Raw genomic sequence first — 17,972 nt, 5'->3', positions numbered from 1 at the left:
ACAAGACTCATTCTTTTTGAATTCGTATCTTAAAAGATAGATCAAAAATTTCATACTTATTAAACCTTTTTATTTGGATACGACAAGGTTGATCTTGGGTATTGATTTGTGAGATCGTCCAAGAACCCTTCTACACAATCAGGTTCATGGATTTTGTGTCTAGACATGCTGATTGTGGAAGAGAAGGAGAAAACCTCTTCATACATATTCTTCAAGGGTCTTTGACTTAAACCTACTTGCAATTGTATTGAGTTTTGTCCATTCAGATTTCCCACTGAATAAATTGGCGGTGTACTTGGTACCTTCTTATTTTCAAAGTTTTTACTTTTTCGCTGGAGCACAATTTCGGAAAATATTGTGTATTGAGGTTATATTACACTTCCTCAAAATCATTATATTGTAGTATTTTACCCCGAGCATAAATCTGAAAAAGGTATTACAATATAACTTCTTTAATATGATACTCATTCTCTTAATTCACTTTTATCCCAAAACCTTAAGTCGCTTAAAGTACAGAAAACTATGCCAAAATCCATCTAATGTCAGTTTTTTATTCTTCAAACCATTTCTCTCTCGCTTCTTTTATATCAATGTAAGGTGGTGTCCAGAACTTATTGGTTCGTTATGCTTTATGTCAAAATCAGAAAATGCTAGGGAGACCCCGTATTTCTACACCAAGTTTTGACACCCCTCTGTGGAGAGATCTAAACCCCACATCTTAAATGGTGAACCCTTAAGGCTAGCGATGGATTCCGACCGAACGACTAATACCTTAATAACACGTAGTTTAAGTATTTTTTTTAGTGTATGAATGTAGGGTTTTTCTAGCATTTTCTATGAAAATCTACCTACTATCAGCTTTTTCTTCTTCACACGATTTCCCTCTCGCTTCGTTTATATCAATGTAAGATGGGGTCCACCGGATAGAGGTGTCAAAGAGGCCACGCCATCATGAGCCAGGTCTGGCCCAGCCTGTATAAGTAGGCTAAAGCCTGGCCAGGCCCGTACTTAAACAGGCCTGAACCAGGCCCGGGCTACTAACAGGCTCAGGATGGGCTGTAATTTTCGTCCTAGTAGCCTGTTCGTCCTGGCCTGCTTAAGCCTAAGCCTGAGCCTGTATTGGGCCTGTTCAGGCCGGCCTGCCTTGTCCTGTGTGGGTTGAGGTAAAATAAAACTAACTAAAGTAGACAGTAGGGTTTGTTTGAACTCTTAGTCGCGAATATACTAGGCAGAGTAAGTAACCACTGAACAGAGCTACTTTCTGTGTTATTATTCGACAAAAAAAAAAGCATTATGTTCATACCATATTTAACTAATTATGTATATCATTATGTACATTACCTAACGACATTATCTACATAACATATCCAACTAATAATATACCGCTACATTATCATTATGTACATTACCTAACGACATTATCTACATTATCTAGGCATCAATAAGTTAGAGGTTGTTAGCGACTCTAAGTATATAGTTAATCTTGTAACTGGTAAGTGTCCGACACCATGGTTTTTTGTTAATCTATTAAGGGATATCAATGTTTTGGCCTCCTTTTTTGTTCATGTATCTTTTCAAGAAACTAATTTTGTTGCAGATACACTGGCTAAAAATGCAGTTTATCCCTGGTGTTAATCAGATATGGGTTTCAAACCCACCTAGCTTTTTGCAGCCTATTCTGAATGACGATGTAGTGGGGACTGGGGAGGACCTTCTCTCGTTTTGTGAGGTCCTTGTATCTTTCTTTAATAAAGTTCTTGTTACCAAAAAGATATAAATAATATACCTGTTATAAATGGACAGGTGTTTGGATGCCCACATTCTATAGGTCCCACCTGAACCTATATATATGTGACACCAAAATAAAAACGTGTCACTTAAACTGATACTGTTAATCCTTTAACAGGACAAGTGGAGTGCACGTGCATTGCGCGTCGTAAAACCATAGATTTCTTTTGAAACTTATCTTCCGTTTTCATAAATTACTTTCTACTCCTTGAGCTACTTAAAATTCTATTGATTCAAGTATATAACATTCCATTACTTTAATTGCCCAAACAAAATTAGTGTTGCATACTGCATGCAGGGAAATATTTTGTTGTTGCAAGAAAAATGGGAATAAAAGCTAGGTCTCCTGGTTTCTGAAGAAACTGATATTTTGCAATAACTTGCATTTATAAACAATATTAATCTATCACACGAACTACTATTATGACGCAGCTACTTCTTGACATTGTGTCAACCATAAAATCTTGAACATCATTTGATCTGCATCAAAATCATTGCTGGAAGTTGCCAAAAGTTTTTCGCTGTGAAGATTGAATTAGTACCATCATGGAAGTGAAGTGCTGGATTGGACTTGGAGAATCCAACACCACCCGCTGCCAGCCTGAAAATTGTTTTCGCCATCACAACTCAAGCAGTATCGATCACCCAGATCATCTCCCATATTAACTGGCTGAAGAAAAGAAAAGGTTGCAATGAGATCTCGATTGCTGAAGAGTACTACCACATACATAGTTGTCTCCATTATTCCAGAACATATTCTCGCGATTTATTTAGTTTTGGTTCACTAACCGACATAGGCTCTTAGAGATTTCTCCAAGTTCAAGAAATTTGCCTTTATAAGATGCATACCATCAGAACTGATGAGTTTTTACTGAGATGGTCTTCCTATTACATGTTACTATATTATTATATCTCTGTATGGATCCATATCAGTCCATTAGTAAAACTTAATAATCGTACAAGGAAATACTTACTGTCCCAAGTCCGAAAATGCATTAACAAAGTCGTAGTGAAGAGAAGAACTGAAGTGCATCATATTTGTTGCTTTCTGTTTCCACCTGATGGAGCTAAATTGCTTACTCCAACCAACTCCCCATATTCGAAAGCTGCTCTGCATCCTGAGCCTTATATGGCATAATCCCACAATCGAGAATTTCTTGGTGCGAGTACATATTGAATTAAAACCTTGTAGTATATACCGAAGAATAAACAGTTCAATTCAAAAGTGACTTTAGAAAACAGAAATAAGATTGTTATTTTCAATTATTGAGTATAAAGAAGTAATATTGCAAGATGAAAAGCAAATTGGGGAAAGAATCACAGCCAATTCACTCACTCTGCATGCAAAACATATCAATCCGTGAAGTGTCATTTTCAACAGAACAGATGAGACACTAAAATCGATGCATAAATATATGAAAAGGAAACAACATGGCTTCCTCCATACAACAGATTAGTTGAATTGACATGCCTGCTTCTATAACGTTTCGCCTCATTCGTTGGTCTAATTCCTTTCTTTTCATGGACTAAAACACATAGAATTTAGTTAAAGAATTCCACAACATTAGCCTCCATATATCCCATTTTCTCCCTCCTATATTTCCTTGATACTGTGCATCTTTTTCCTTCTAATGTGAAGATTCTAACATCAAATAAATTGATTTACAGCTATCCATCCAAATACAGGAAATAATAATATAGTGTGAAGTGAAATCAAAAGAGATTATCAACAACCTAGATTGATTACATTCACAATTTTAGATTCATCAACGTAAGCATGAGTCTTCCTGATTCTTAAATTGAATCTAAATTTTTTTCATATAAATGGATATGTTTAAAAATATTGAAAATTTTAACTTAGATATGAGGAATTAAGAAAACCTATAATCGCAAATGCAGTTGTTGATTTCCAATCAAACCATTGGGAAAAAAGAGACTGACACAATAGTTTGATGGGAAATTGGGTTTCAAACTAACTGTGAGTAATTAACAATGTAATTATATTAAACCCCTAATTGTCAATTTAGGGAAAATTCGATAAATCCAGATCAAACACACAATTAAGAATTAAGACTATTAAATCAAAAGTAGCAGATGAAATCTTACCAACAGTAAATATGCAAGATTGCATCTTCAGATTGTAACTGTGAATGTTCATTTTGCAACCCTAGAAATTGGATTTGTGAATAAGGGGTTTGAGATTTTATAGGTAAAATCTTCATATTAATCATGATTTGCTTGAAACAGTCAACTTAAATCTTCATATCCTTCATTGATTAATGGATGAACTTTAGCTGTTTGAGGGAGAAGAAGAACCGTAGAAGAGAAAATCAAACAAAACCCCCTTAACTTCCGAACCCAAGAATTTCAGAATACAAATCAGACGGAGAGTTTACATACCTTCTATAGAAATTGACATCGATGGTAGTTGCTGCTAGTGGCGGGATGATGGTGACGATGGCGCGATGAAGCTGGTGAGGAACTGAAAAGAGAAAGAGTTGCGTTCCAGAAAGAAGAAGGAAAAGATGGAGGGGTATATCCGTCCAGTAACAAAAAAAAGATCCACAAGGAATTTTTATCTGTGACGGGAATCTCGTAAGGAATATTCTCTCATCTAATGGTCCAGATTTTAAAAGGAAGCAGATCTAATGGCTGATGTCGCTTAAATCTTAGACTTTTGTTTAATCTTGCTCTCATTAAAGAGGAGGGGGCGGGGGAGATGATTCACCTCCTACTTCAGCACTATATATACCCGTTCAGGGTACTTTGTAAATGTAGAAAATAAGAACAGAGACAAGCCAGAGTATTAGAGAATGAATAAAGATATATTTTTCTCTTTTTTTATTTGTCTAGTCCAAGTTTATTGTGTTTAATATTCATATTCATTAGTATAAAAATAATAATAATATTCCTTTGCTACGATAATATGTAGAATTCAAAGTTATTCCGTCTAAGGTCTGAATGTGATGAAAAATGGACACCGGGTTAACACGGTTAGCTAGTCTCTGTCAACGGTCCTTAAAATGACCAGAAAATGATATCGAGACAGTTTCTTTTGTGATATAAAGAATGTGTTTATATTTCAACTTTGATAAATACTTCGTCGACCCTAACTGACGAAATTGGAAATTTGTCGGTGTTATGTTAGAACTGTATATATTATATTTTGAATGTTTTCTTCTTTGTTTCACCATTGACTTTTGTGGTAAATAGTTCGGCTTGATTCTAGAGAAGATATATGCACCGTATATAATATTACGGCGAGCAATAAGGAGAGTCGCATATTTTGCACCCTTATGTGTTCCTGCTAGCTTTACAACATGCATAATATGCGCCTATTTAATACGTCGACGAGCTTCAAAGAGCCAGTGCTTAATTTTCACTTTGTATATGTTGTTACAACAACAACGAAAGATGCATATTTTAACTGCGTCTCGTAGATATACAAAAGTCGAGCGATAATGAGTGTTGCATTTCTTTAAATGATATCTAGAGTTAATATCATGTCTTCTCGTCGCCTGAGCTATTAAATCATGAATTTGGTGAATTAAATTTGCAGCAGTGCCTATGCAAATAAGTCTATCTTTGGCAAAGAAGGAAAATACAATTCTGTTAGGCCTATCTGAATATGGGAAAACACAATAGTTATCAGGTTTGAGAATCTGGTAAACCCCGTACCACCAGAAGTGGAAAAATACGACACGATAGCATAATGAATGGTTTGAATAAGCCATAATTGAGATGGTAGAGATATGTTATCGTTGTGACAGACACGATACGTGCATCTGAAATGTCGTTCATTGATTTTGATCTCTGTCGGTCGTCTTGGAAGGACTGGAACTGATGTTGAGATAATGTCTATGTTCATAAAATTTATTTTATAGTTTACTGTTGATTTTACATGGGAATGTAAATTCGTAAAATTATTCCAGCTGGACAGTAAACGAGAGAGGAAACCTGATCATTTACCTCTCCTGGGCTGCAGTTTATTGTAGACATCCCGCCTAAGGATCAGGGGGAGAATCGTCGACGACATTGGTTAAACCCAATTGTGTCTCATCTAAATTCTCACACTGAGAAATGCCTGAGGTGTTGCAGATTACTCTGTTGCTAGATTTAGCAAGAGTACGCTTGCTTGATTCGGCGTAAATTAAAATCCCTTACAAGGCATGCCATGAAATCGCAGCAATTGTTTCTTCTGAAAACATGCTTACAAGCATAGACGAAAACCTCTTATACGAGGTATGCCAATCTAATCAGATGACTTCCATATTCTCTTTGAGTTATGAGTTGATATATCTCCCGACGAGGAGCACACCCATAAAAGTAGTGTTGATATCCCATGGTGAAGAGTATTCGCATACTGAAATTTGGTACCAATGGATTAAAATATCCTCATGCTCTTGAGAATGATCTAAGATCGTTAACTAGCTGATTATGATCTGGTAGTCGATAATGTTTAGATTAGCTACTGAAATTGTTGTGGATAGATATCCTCCTTTGCAAAGAAATTATTGACAAAGTTTATATGATTGGCATACATGGACCTCAGTTCATATTGAAGTGTTTTCTCCCTTGTGTACGCTTTTAAGACTTTGGTATTGACATTGGTTACAAATTTGATGCTTATATAAAAGCGTAATGAGAGAACTAATTGAGGTCGCTTTTTATGCAGCGCCACCTCTTGACAATGAGTTTCCGCAGTCAGTAAACAGGTTGATGGAAGTATGGTCTAGTAGTCATAAATGACTCGACATATCACCTGAGTGGGAACTGTGATTTTAAATGAAACTCTTTTTTGTCAGTTGTTGATGTTGTATTATCCTAGTGATGCTTTGGGCATTGATGGTAAGTATATCTGTTTTTCTTGTGCATTCATTGAATGGTCTTGTTTACTCCATTCATAAAGCATTTTGAACTTTTTACTCATGAACCGTTGTCATGTTTTCTTTTTGAGACGTGCTACATTCCATTGCTGTTGTTACTACTACTACAAGATTTGCAAATTTGATGAAAAATCTTCCCACCGTTTGGGGGAGGAAAGGTTGTCGCCTGAAAAACAGCGTGAAGTATCCTAGTTTGCACAAATATAAACCAGGATATATCTCATCTTGATGTCTTCATTAGTGAAAGACATGCAGAAGATTTGATATCTTCAGAAATTGCAAATCAAGTTTCTTCATGAGAAGATATGTACGTAGTAGGTAGTGTGTCATTTGAAACATACCTTGAGCGTGGAAAACTAGTCGATTTAAAATATTGTACACCTCCTAAAAGAAAGAATCAGTCACAATCATTTAATGATAGAGCTATTTAAGAGACTATCAAAGGTAGATCTAATTTCTATGAGTAAATTTCTCCTAATAAGAGAACATATCTGCAACGGCCATGCAACCTCAAAATGAGAGGATTTCCATAAGGCATGCATGCATGCAATAAAGAAATTTGCGATCATAATACAATGATTGTTGGTGACATAGTTATAGTATCCAATGATACTTCCATAGATGATGTTGGTGTTGAACCACTCTCTATATGGGAATGTCATCAAAGGTATGATTGGTTAAAATTGAAAGGAGAGATCTAAGTAGAATAACATTTTTCTCGCAAAAATGCATAACTTTGACATTGCAGCCCAAACACTCAATAATGAGAGCTAATTTTGGCCACGAATGGGTATTTGCAATCCCAATATCCGATAATATATACCTTAGTGGCTAAAAGTGGGTGTTTGTGCATAGTGAGAAAACAAAGTTGATGGATACATTTTTGTGACCGAATTGTCCTCAATTTTCAGTATTGTTGGTACTCCATTTTCTACTTATTATGGTGTTTTATGTGTTTGTAGGTATTTTTGGAAAATTCGGCTCGAAAAGTTGGTATAGGCACCCGGAGGACACATGTTATTCAGACTCTCAGTTTTGGATAAGGGGCACCCCAGGGAGCCAACTGCTAATCGCACTCCATTACTGGTTAAGGGGGCTCCATCTTCTTCCTTGATTTGAAAAGAAAAATTGGCGGGAAATTTGGTTTCAACGGTAAAGGATTTATTATCTTTAAGATAAGAATATCTTCTTGCCTTACAAACATGAAATTTTGAAGAAAAAGGAAGTTATCTTGTATTAAACAAGAAAGATATCCTTAGAAGATTTTATCTTGGATTTTATTCTGCGAATTAAAGAAGATATGGGTTCAGTAAAGACATATACAGAATAAAGAGAAGGAAAAATTCCTGAAGATATTTTTAATTAAAAAGAATAAGATTTTAGAGTTGTGGAAGAATATATTTGAGTGATGTGTATTTGTGTGTATAAATAGAGAGCTAGAGAGCACATTTGACGGGGAGTTTGGGAGATAAAAGAAAATCACTACTTTGATAATTTTCTCACATTTTCATCATTTGTAAACCACTTTTTGAGCCATGAATAAATATTTTAAGTGTGTTTTCGACGTGATGAGATAATCCCTAACACTGGGACGACGGAGGAAGACGAGTGTCATACATGGGTAAAACTATTTAATTCTTTTTAAGACTTTTGCATTAATTTTAATTGAAATATGATTTGAATTAATTGGTTGTCATTTAATTTGATGAAGTATGCTTAGCCTAAATGTTTTGATACATCATGCTTAGGATTTACAACTAATCTTTTGAGAATCTACCTTGGAAAAATCAGAGTCCATGTTAATTTTATTTATTGAGATTTAATTGTTTAGAATAAATAAATCGAACCCTATGTTATGAATTCGACGAAATCCTAGTCCCAGTAACTCTCTTCATCTTGTGACAATATTTTGTATATATTTTTCTTTTATTTTAGTTTATTAATTCTTAAAATCAATCTCATCAAGTCCGAGTGAACGAAAACCTATTTACCACTACATAAAAATTCGACTAAAAGTCAACTGATGGCACAAAATCTTTCACATAATCCTGAGATGGATTACAGAGATACATATTCCATGTTATGGATGCAACTACCTTTTGGTATTTGTCTGGTAGTCTTTTAAGGACTCGATGTGCATCTAGTGGACGTGGTTACTGCAAATCTATATGAAATCTAGATACAGATAATTGCATATAAATTCCTAAAGGTTTTTAACTATCAGTAGAAATTACCACGTCATATGCATTTTCTCAATAACGACGAAAATGGTTAATCGTCTAAGTGAATGCTTATATTATCAAGGAATGTGTGGACCATTATATATGCCCATATACTGGATTTACTATATTTAATTTATGCAACATCTACTGAATTGGAACTCCTGAAGAGTTCTCCAAAGTACAAAAATGCTTAGAGTAGGAGTTCGAGATAAGAATCTCGGTAAAACGTGCACTCTGAACATTGTAGTTAGTAGTCCATTAATTTCATCAACCTTAAAGGTTTATACAAGTTTAAATGGACAAGCTAGCACAATTGCAGCTACGCGATCTCTTACTTTTAAGATTGATCAGTTTACATCTTAAAAAATGAGATGTATCACTCTGTGGTTTACATTACATAAAGGATGTGTAGATGGTACACTAGCTGAAATATGTTATAGATACTTGATAATGGGTTTGTCGTGAACATGTAAGTCTGGTTTCACGCAAAACCAATATCGAGACATTGGTCCGAAGAAAACTCCCTCATCTTTGTAGTACCATTAAGCTTGATCTTTTGCATGAAAGATCGTTGAATGTCTCCCACAGAGAAAATCTAATCAGACCGTTTAAGTTTTGATTTTTGGCAGGTTTGTTAAAGCATCTAAATAAATATTTTCCTAACTAATAGTCTGGTAATAGAGGATGCTTCTTTATCCTCCGATCGAATATGATTGTTCAGACAAAGCTAGTGGAGAATAAAAGGCTGGCACAACCATAAGATCATTTAAGAAATTTCACAGAGGAAAATCAAATTGACTTTCTCAACTAAAGGAAGTTGAAGCTAATGAAGACATTAGAAGATTGCTCGTGATCTGTATGCAATTGTAACGAATAAATTGATCAACTGAAACGACTACTCATCAGGGGGAGTAAAGATGTAGAAAACTATGTATATTGGGAATGCTGGACATTACGTCGTGTACTCTTTTTCCTTAGCCGAGGTTTTGTCCCACCGGGTTTTCCTTGTTAAGGTTTTAATGAGGCATGCGAGTCCAGTGTTATCCGCAGTTCGAAACGCTGTACTCTTTTTCCTTCGTCCTGGTTTTAATCCCTCTGGTTTTTTCTGGGCAAGGTTTTAACGAGGCAACATTTGCGGGTTTATCATTGTTCTGAGTACTCATGTTTTCTACATTCAGGTTTTGTCCCACTGAATTTTCCGGACGAGGTCTTTAATGAGATAACCATCTTAGAACGGTGATCATCATCTAAAGAGATGAATATCCATAGAATTTTCCTGGGGGTGCGACTATCAGAAAATCGCCTGTGTTATTTGATTCAGATTTTTTCCGCAAGAGGTTTTTCCTGCACAACTTTGATAAAGAAAAAAAAAATTATGGTGACCAACACCGTTTTAAAGCTACCAGTGTTGTACTCTATTCTTTCGACGAGTTTTTGCTCGACGGGGTTTTTCGCAAGGTTTTAGCGAGACAAAATTGCTCGAGTTTTTCAAAGTTTTGATGATACTGTATTTTAGAATGGCGGTCATCCAAGGGGAAGTGTTATAAATGGACAGGTGTTTGGGTGCCCACATTCTATGGGTTCCACCTGAACCTATATGTATATGACACCAAAAGAAAGACGTGTCACTTAAAGTGTTAATGTTAATCCTTTCATAAGATGATTCACCTCCTACTTCAGCACTATATATACTCGTTCAAGGTACCTTGTAAATGTAGAAAATAAGAACAGAGAGAATCTGGAGTATTAGAGAATGAATAAAGATTTATTTTTCTCTTCCTCTATTTGTCTAGTCCAAATTTATTGTGTTTAATATTCATATTCATTAGTATAGTTTCCCGTGTTTGCAATTAAACACTAGTATATTCTATGCCTACTAAGCGATAAAGAACCTTTAGTATAGTTTCCCGTGTTTATTGCTAGTTTCACTCTTTCTACTCTTATGTGTAATTGGGATGCTGTCATATCCACATCCATGTAACTTTGTTCAGGTTTCTATATCAGTGTTTTAATGATACAGAACCCTTTTAATAAATGTTGCTCTTTGCCGTCAAAAAATAAATAAAATGCCATGCCTATAAGTTGATGATCATATAAAAATATCGTATTTATATATTAAGACCTAATATTCTTTTTTTTCTTTATTTTTTTTGAAGGAAAGACCAAATATTCTAACGATATATAATTATGTCATATTTATCAAGCTGTATCTAATACAGTAATCCCCAAGATATTCTAGGGCATGTATATATGCCATACTTATCAACTGCACGATAAAACGAGATCTATTAACTCCCATAGGTGGTCTTTGTTAGTCAAACAAACAAGATCTATGCAATAATAATAAATGTTTTAAACATATCAACAAAATATGTTCCGTTGCTAAGATGGTAATATACAGTAAAATTTCGATAAATTAATAGGTTTGGGACCTGAAAAAATTATTATTTTAACGAAGTTATTAATTTATCGAGTTAAATTTTAGCATGTACAAGCCTAGTTGGGACCGGAGAATTTTATTATTTTAGCGAAGTAATTAATTTATCGAAGATTAATTTACCGAAGTTCCACTGTAGATTACAAATGCACCAATAGATTACAAATGCACCAAGAGGTCTTGACATCAAACCCAATAACAAATGCACCAAGAGGTCCTGACATCAAACCCAACAAATGCACCAAGAGGTCTTGACATCAAACCCCATTGCTCCTGATTAGCAAATCAAACCCCGTTGCTCGTGATTATTCATTTTTGCAAAATATAAAGCAGGTTGTCCAGGCTTCTTCAGGCCAGGAGGCTAGGCTAGGCTGAGATAAGACAGGTCGACTTGTTTGATACCATTTTTGCAAAATATAAAGTCGGCTGGCCAGGATTCTTTAGGCCAGGAGGCCCCGTTGCTCCTGATTATTCATTTTTGCAAAATATAAAACAGGCTGGCCAGGCTTCTTAAGGCCAGGAGGCTAGGCTAGGCTGAGATAAGATAGGCCAGCTTGTTTGATACCATTTTTGCAAAATATAAAGCCGGCTGTCCAGGCTTCTTCAGGCCAGGAGGCTAGGCTAGGTTAGGATGAGACAAGACAGGTCGGGCCGCTTGTTTGACACCTCTGCCACCGAATTTATACGTCCTTCTAGAAAATGATCCTTTTGAGACATACTGGTGGAACACGGAGCTCTAATTAACTAGTTTTAGTAATTTACCATGTTATCATTTTGATTTAATTAACATATAATTAGGGTTTTCCTTATGTGAACCAGAAAGTTTAGATGATTAACATATCATTTTGATGTTACCTTTAAATAACTAATTTAATATTCTCGCTAAAATAACTAAAAAATTGTCCCGATTCGAGCCTTAATGCTAATATAATATTTTTAATAATATCATAATATATTACATTTCAAAATTTTCCTTTAAGTGTTATTCAAAATATAAATTTCCTTTAAAAATTATCACAAATGTCACATTTTTCACAAAATATAATTCAATATTGATTTATTTATTTGAATATTAAATCAAGATTATTTCGTCCATAATAATGGACTCAAAAGATCCGGTGTCACATTATTATACGAGAACATACTAGTTTATGGTTGAGCGTTTTAGGTGCATTAAATCAAAGTAGCAGAATTCCTCAAAGCCAAAAATTATTCTTTAAAGGATTAAGGTGGTCCCATGGCTATTATATTATTATAGAAGTTATATTGTACCTTATGATAAATCATTGCGCTCAAAAATTAATGCAAATTTAAGTTTCTACATGTATATGTACCATTCATATCTTATCTCTATTACTCAAACAAAGGCTTCAAATTTTCATGTCGTTATAATCATCTAATCGTCTTGTATTCTCACCACCTTGTCAAAACAACATGGGAACTAGACGCCCATTATTCGTAAATTCCGAGCTAACATTATCTTTGTCCATGCTAAGGGTTAAAACTTTCCTCGAAGGATATTCATTAGGAATGAGCATGGACTTGTCCACTTGATAGACACATTTTTGTATCTGATTTGATCTTTATCTTTGGCACTGCTGGATTATATTCTTGTAATGTTTTGTCGCCTTTTATCTAAATCTTACACAACACCAATGCAAGTGTCAGAGCATTGCTCGGTCGAACTCGCATGCGTTGCTATCTCAAGCATGTTTGTCAATGTTAGTGATCAAAACTATATATCTTGATTTCTAGCCTATTTATAGATGTCTCGGACTAGGACATAGATAGTGTAGTTGAGCTTAGATCTCTCGGCGTTCATCATTTGAAGACGGAGAACTACTAAGGGGAGCTTGTGGAACTTCATCAACAAAAGGTATGTAGAGACTTAAACTCATCTATCACTTGGAAAGTCTATTTCTTCTCTATCTCCTATATTGAGACATAAGTCGTGTTACGATATATTTTTCTATTATACACATTTGAGATTTCCAGTTGAGTTTATCTCGCTTATACATTTCTCGAAATATGTGTTGGCAAGCTTTCGCTTTAGCCATGTTCATCTTACATTCGTGATGAAAGTACGAATAAGATCATATGAAAATTGTCGAGTTACATCTAACATAGTTTGTGTGATACAATCATTTAGTGTTGCCTTGGAATGTTTCATTATGATAATTTCAATAACTTGAAAATCGCTTTGACGAAAAATAGTTTGTGAACAACAACTATATAACGTCCTCTAAGAAAGTTTTAATGATTGAAATAAGAGTTGATGAGATAACCATCTTTGGATATAAGCATATATAGTACGTTCGCACATTAGTGTATAAATCCATAAACCGGGAACCAAGTGTATGCATATGTGTGTATACAAAATTGATGAAGGAGACATCATAAGTATGCGTCCCCGTACGCATACTGGTAGAGGTTTTCGAACCGAAAATATATGTTATGCTTGGAATTACAAACTCCTAAACTAGTCACCTTAAGTATGCGTACCCGTACGCATACTAGAGGAAGTTTTCAAACCGAAAATATCTGCTGGGTTTGGGAATTACAAACTCCTAAACTAGTCACCTTAAGTATGCGTACCCGTACGTATACTAGAGGAAGTTTTCGAACCGAAAATATCTGCTGGGTTTGGGAATTACAAACTCCTAGACTAGTCATCTTAAGTATGTGTACCGAGAATTTTCGAACCGAGAATTTCTGTTGAGTTTGGAAACTTAACAAACTCAAATCCTGTTGCTTAAGTACGCATACCCGTATGCATACTTAAGTTGGTTATTTTGTCAAATCGGTCTTTTCATGGACTTAAACATTTAAATCTTAAGAAATGCAATCTTTGTAAACCGTGGCTATAATGTTCATGATTGACTCAAGTAAATCAAACTGATTTGGTTTCAATTGTGTTCTTCTATACAATTGAACAACTCTTTGACTAGTTTCATTTGAGTCATTTGAACTAGTTATGGATAAGATGAATAAGGTTAATATGAGAGTAAACATATGGCTAACCTCGGTTAACTAATTGTTGAGCCAACATGAGTGTACACGTTTGGGGTATGGTTACATAAACCTAAATGAGGGTACATTTCATTTGTGTGTAACAAGCTAAGTTTGATCTAACGGTTGAAAGATATTAGCCTGGTTGAATCATGTTTTTCATCTAACGGTGATTATTGAATGCTTTGTTACTAAGGTAACTTGGATTGCAAACCCTGATTTGGAAACTATATAAAGGAGAACTCTAACAACTGGGAAACCTAATCCCCACACCTCATGTGTGATACTAGTTGTATAGATAGAGTCGATTCTCCTTTAACCTTAGGTTTCTTCTCGAGACCTTGTATGTTAACGCCTTGAAGACTTCATTGGGATTGTGAAGCCAGACCGATACTACTTCTCTTGTTGTTGTGTGATCTGATCTTGCTGTTTCTATAGTACGAGTACAATTGTAAAATTGGCTTGAGATTTATTTCTCCGATAGGCAAGATAGAAAAGTAATCACAAACATCTTCGTCTCATCGTTTGTGATAATACTGAGATGTTCTTCGGTAATATAAGTCTGGTTTATCAATTGGTTCCTGTTCACCTTGATTTATCAAAAGACGGAACAAAAAACTCTTGGGTATTTCTACGGGAGACAGATTTATTCAATCCTATAGACTTTTATGTGTGAGACAGATTTGTATATCAAGTCTTCGACTTTGGGTCGTAGAAACACTTGGTTGTGGGTTAGATCAGCTAAGGGAATCAAGTGTGTAGTATCCTGCTAGGATCAGAGACGTAAGGAGCGCAACTGTACCTTGAATCAGTGTGAGATTGATTAGGGTTCAAGTATAGTCCAGTCCGAAGTTAATTGGTACTAGGCTAGTGTCTGTAGCGGCTTAATACAGAATGGTGTTCAAACTGGACTAGGTCCCGGGGGTTTTCTGCATTTTCAGTTTCCTCACTAACAAAATTCTGGTGTCTGTGTTATTTATTTTCCACATTATATTTTGTTATATAATTGAAATATCACAGGTTGTGTGTTAAGATCAATCAATTATAATATCCAACCTTTGGTTGTTGATTGACACTTGAACATTGATCTTTGGTACTGTTCAAGTTACTCTTCTTATTCAATCGGGCTCGCAGACTTCTATTTGCTGATTGCGGATTGAATTAAGAGTTAGAGATATTAAACTCTTTTATATACTTTACTCTAGATTGAGTCTGACTGTCTAGTTGATTCTCTAAAAAGTATAATGGAGTAAGTCCTCTCAGATTGCCAAACGAATTGTTGGGTGTTGTTGTTAGACCCCCACATATTCAGCAAGAAACTGCATTCCCAAAAAATAAGAAAAAAAAAGTTTAATTACTTGAAAATTCTAACATATTAACAGGTGTCTGCTGGTAAAAACTACCTGCGAGAGTTCCTGGTAAAAAGTGGTGGAGGAGGCAAGTGCTCGATGAAGCAAATCTTCTGAACCTTTAAACATATGTACTGCACGGGAGTACTTTGAGTTCGAGAGACTAATCTGCAGGACCCTAGACTAAAACAAGACAATGGTCGTTCCTGGTTCAATTCGGTCACAAGAGGAGGAGAAAGGTCAGTATGTAGGTGTTTGAGGGTGAAAACAGTTTCTGCTGGTTTCCGTAATTTCGTGTGATGTGGGTGAAAAACAAATCTAAAGCCTAAACAATGTACTGCAAGGGAGTACTTTAGATTCGAGAGATCAATCTGTACAAGTCCGGGATGGTATGGCGCGGCAAAGTGGTTGGCATGCCATTGGCACATGTGGCATGGCATGCCTTGGTACGGTTTGGCGTGGCCAAAACTAGGGTTTTGGGCCAAAGGTTACCATGCGTTGTTTGGCGACCTTGGACGACTAATATTTGCATCTAGGATGGAAGGGTGGTCTTTGATCGTCGCACGCCTTCGTTTTGGTAGCCGCATACGGAAGGACGTCACGGTGGGGCCAAGGCCAATGGCGCGGATGGCTTGGCATAGTGGGGCCAAGGGTTTGGTACGGACGGTTTGGCATGGTGGGGCCAAGGCAAGGTGCGGTTGGCTTGGCATGGTGGGGCCAAGGGTTTGGATTGACGTTGGCGCATGGTGAGGCTAGCATGGTTGGGGCCAAGGCAAGGCGTGGTTGGATTGGCATGGTGGGGCCAAGGGTTTGGCATGCCATTGGCGCATGGTGCGGCTAGCATGGTTGGGTCCAAGGCAAGGCGCGGTTGGCTTGGCATGGTGGGGCCAAGGGTTTGGCATGCCATTGGCACATGGTGCGGATAGCATGTTTGGCATGCCTTGGCGCGGTAGACGTGGCTGGAATGTTTAGCCATTGGCATAGTGGTGCGACTGGCATGGTTGGCATGCCTTGGCGCGGAGATGTGGTTGGCATGGTTTTCCATCGGCATAGTGGTGCGGCTGGCATGCCTTGGCGCGGAGATGTGGCAGACATGGTTTGCCATTGGCACAGTGGTGCTTCTGACATGGTTGGCATGCCTTGCCACGGTAGCATGAGAAATAGGGTTTGGCATAGATGATGTCGGTCAATGATAAGGGTTTTGCCGTGGAACATGACAGATAAAAAAAAGGTACCATGGTAATTCTTACGTAGGCATGCTGATCGATTCAATAAATGTGATAATGTTCAAAGTGACATCATGTCAGTTGAACGGTTTTACGATTTTAACCCTAAGCTAAAAACCACCATCAACATTAAGTCCCCTGCTTAGCTCGGAACAGGAGCATTGTTGCGAGGTAAGCATAAGATGGTAACAGGCCAGGACAAAATCGAAATGGAAAGTCACAGAAAGATAGTCAGGAAGATCCGACTAACCTTTTCGAGAGGTAAGGAGAGTTCGTGATTCTCGTGTTAGCGACTTTGCGTAAATTCTACTCGTGGTGTTGCTGGTTAGATCGTGAAATGGTAGAGGCGGTTGTTGGTTGAGATGTAGACTGTCGGCTTGGCTTATTCACGCGTCATTTTGGATGGGCTAGGGAACGCGGAGGTGCTAGGTTAGCGAGTTGTTGGCGTTGGTGCGGCTTGAACGAAGCCGCTGGCGTTGGTCGGCTTGGAATGGGAGCCGCAGGAATTATGCGGCTTGGAATGGAGCGTTGGCGTTGATCGGCTTGGAATGGAGCCGTCAACATTGGTCGGCTTGGAATGGAGCCGCTAGCATTGGTCGGCTTGGAATGGTGGAAATGGTGATGACGCTGGAACTTCGGCTATCAAATGGTGGTGATGGCGCCTGACAACTTTGTCTAAATAAGGGTTTGGCATGTCGAAACCCTAATTAGCGCTCCTTACTAGAATCGTTGTAGAAATATCGTACGAACTCGGATTTTGACGGTCCGCCCCTCCATTCTGCACAGAAAAAAATTTCCTATCTCTCCACTCGGGAATATTTAGGTTTTAAGCTCGTTCGGGAGGTGAAAACAGCTCGACAGTAAAATTCAGGAAGAATTTCGGGCCCATGGAATGATGGCAGCTTGCTTTAGTTCCGTGGGGAGATGAAGACTTGCTTTGGGAAGATAACAACTTGCTTTAGTTCCGTGGGGAGATGACGACTTGCTTTGGGAAGATAACAACTTGCTTAAGTTCCCTGGGAAGGTGACGACTGGCTTCGGGAAGATAACAACTT

The 17,972-nt window shown here is 37.0% G+C and overlaps 1 long non-coding RNA gene across 1 annotated transcript; it reads right to left on the bottom strand.

Annotated features, from left to right (window-relative positions):
* Window positions 1–2,030: 2,030 nt before the first annotated feature.
* LOC113321165 lies at window positions 2,031–4,328 on the bottom strand. The gene is made up of 4 exons (XR_003346526.1): window positions 4,189–4,328; window positions 3,895–4,082; window positions 2,763–2,973; window positions 2,031–2,458 (listed from the first exon to the last, which is right to left on the bottom strand). It is a non-coding gene; the product is annotated as an uncharacterized LOC113321165 (long non-coding RNA).
* Window positions 4,329–17,972: the final 13,644 nt, after the last annotated feature.

Source organism: Papaver somniferum, chromosome 11, assembly GCF_003573695.1.
Source record: "Papaver somniferum cultivar HN1 chromosome 11, ASM357369v1, whole genome shotgun sequence".
In the NCBI taxonomy this organism is placed as follows: domain Eukaryota; kingdom Viridiplantae; phylum Streptophyta; class Magnoliopsida; order Ranunculales; family Papaveraceae; genus Papaver; species Papaver somniferum.
This window is presented reverse-complemented; position numbering and strand designations above follow the sequence as displayed.